The 2,720-nt window shown below is 41.5% G+C and overlaps 1 non-coding gene across 1 annotated transcript; it reads left to right on the top strand.

Moving 5' to 3' along the window:
- The first annotated feature begins 2,431 nt into the window (after positions 1–2,431).
- Positions 2,432–2,503, top strand: TRNAG-GCC (transfer RNA glycine (anticodon GCC)). Its single transcript has one exon. It is a non-coding gene; the product is annotated as a tRNA-Gly (tRNA).
- The last annotated feature ends 217 nt before the right edge of the window (positions 2,504–2,720 follow it).

Genomic DNA, 2,720 nt, shown 5'->3' on the forward strand with positions numbered 1-2,720 from the left:
TATATTAAATGCTTCAGAGCAAAGAAGGAGATAAAAATGAAGATATAGAATGAAGGAGAAAAATGATAAAACTAAAAACAGGATTTGAACAAAAGGTGTAGTACAATTCTGTGTACTTGAGGTCTAAAAGATAGTTTACATACAAACATAAAAGTGTATGTATATATTTTTATATATATATATATATGATACACAGAGAGAAAGAGAGGAGAGGAAGAGGCAAAATGAGAAAAGAAATTTTGTTTTCAATTTTGTGCTATGTTTTAGGTTAAAAAAAGTTTCAGTCATATCACTGGAAAACATGATTCTGACCTTAAGGATTTTGTATTGTACCTGAGCATAAAAACCAGCAATATATATAAAAGAAGTCCAAGGTGGGGAATTGTAAAGAACAAATTCCAAACTTAAAACTACATACTTCTGTGTTTCCCACAGCCTACCACAGCCTCCTAGAGAACACGGTTGCCCTGTGAGTCAGAGCTTGGAGTTTGAATCCCCACTCATTAGCTTGGGTCCCCACTCCAGTATTCTTGCCTGGAGAATCCCAGGGAAGGCGGGGCCTGGTGGGCTGCCATCTATGGGGTTGCACAGAGTCGGACACGACTGAAGCGACTTAGCAGCAGCAGCAGCAGCTAGACAAGTTGGGCTTCCCTGTGTCTTAGACAGTAATGCGCCTGCAACGCAGGACACCCAGGTTCGATCCCTGGGTTGGGAGGATCTCCTGGAGGAGGGCGTGGCAACTCACCCCAGTATTCTTGCCTGGAGAATCCCGATTTTCAGAGGGGCCTGGGGGCCTACAGTCCATGGGTTTCAAAGAGTTGGATCCAACTGAGTGACTAAGTATGCAGCACACTAGACAAGTTTCATGACCTTCCTCCCCAGGTGGCGCAAATGGTAAAGAATCCACCTGATGACACAAGAAATGTGGGTTGGGTCCACATCTTCGCATGTCTTTTTGGTGGGGAAGATTCCCTGGAGTACGAAATGACAACCTACTTCAGTATTCCTGCCTGGAAAATTCCATGGACAGAGGAACCTGGTGGGCTACAGTCCATGGAGTCACAACGAGTCAGACGTGGTGGAGCACAACAAGAACCACCACCAAGGTACTGATACATTATTGCTATTTATTACTTATTTTTATTTTTTGTATCAGTCCCACTGCCCAGCACAATGCTGGCATGGAGTAGAAGTTCAGTGTGTGCTAAGTGGATAAAAGATCAAGTAAATGGAACATAGAGAATCAGATGAACAGTGGTGTTCAACCAGAGCAGCATACTGGAATCATCCTCAGAGATATTGAATAATTTGTCTAGTGGGGGGCTCAGGCACTGGGTATTCCATGGAATGGTCCTGGCAGATTCCAGTATGGAGAACCATGAAGCTAGAGTATGGTAGGTGTGGGCAGAAGAGATTGTATAAACTTCAGAGCCAGGATCAATGACTAGCCTTTGCCTAAGGAAGAGGGAAAGAGAAGGAAATTCAAATAAAATTTTTAAAATTCAGATATAATCCATCTTAGAAAGGGATGACTCTCTCTAATTATGTCAATATTTTGAGGGAAGTGGAGTTGAAATCAGCAGTATAAGACACATGTGTCATATGACTGGCACTGTGCCTGATGACTAGTCTTTCCATCAGTCCTCCAAAGGTTATCTCTATTTTCAGGGGGATATAATTGTTGGCTAGAACTTTCCCACTTAAAGCGTAACCACAGGGCAGGTAGGGTTAACCTCACCTTGTAGCCTCTGAGAAACGCAGAATCTCAGGCCCCATGCCAGGCCTCCTGTATGATCACCTGCATTTCCCCTAGTGAACAAGGCAATTGGTGTTCACATTAAAGTTTGAGAAATAGATTAATCGTTCTCTATCTTGGATGCTCACTGAAGTCACCCTGAAATCTAAGTTTTACAAAATTCTGATGTCTGAATGTGGGGACTTTTAAAACCACCTTAGATAATTCTGATGTGCAGCAGTTTGACAATCAATGGGCTAGAAAATTTGTATAAAATGTGTCAGGTCACACAGCTAGTAATGATGAACCTAGGATTCAATCCAAGACTCCCAAACCATTGTATCATGTCCCTTCCTGAATTATACCTCTTAGACTCAATAAACTTATAAGTGCAAATAAAAATGTCAACTAACACATTTCTGCATTTGTTATATTGTATATATGTACATACATTTTTATACCTTCTTCTCAATGGGAGTATAATGTCTCTGATGGTCACGACCATATTTTAAAATTATTTATATGTAAATGCCCTTATGCTCCAACATTCAGCACAGAGCTAAGTAAATACTGTTGCTTACTAAATACTGTTTGTTTAACACACATTGCTATTCAAACAATGAGATTGATGCTAGTTGTACCAAAGAAATACTTCTTTGCCCTTTCAAACTGAAGCTCAAATAGTACACCAGTACTTCCTTGGTGGCTCAGATGGTAAAGCGTCTGCCTGCCGTGCGGGAGACCCAGGTTCGATCCCTGGGTTGGGAAGATCCCCTGGAGAGGAAATGGCAACCCACTCCAGTACTCTTGCCTGGAAAATTCCATGGACTGAGGAGCCTGGTGGGCTACAGTCCATGGGGTCACGAAGAGTTGGACATGACTAAGCGACTTCACTTCACTTCACTCCACTAATATAAGAGAAATATTTAATCTTGTCTTCCTTATTATGATTGATGCATGCAAATTATTTTACTTTCAAGACAAA

Source organism: Bubalus kerabau, chromosome 15, assembly GCF_029407905.1.
Source record: "Bubalus kerabau isolate K-KA32 ecotype Philippines breed swamp buffalo chromosome 15, PCC_UOA_SB_1v2, whole genome shotgun sequence".
NCBI classification, from domain to species: Eukaryota; Metazoa; Chordata; class Mammalia; order Artiodactyla; family Bovidae; genus Bubalus; species Bubalus kerabau.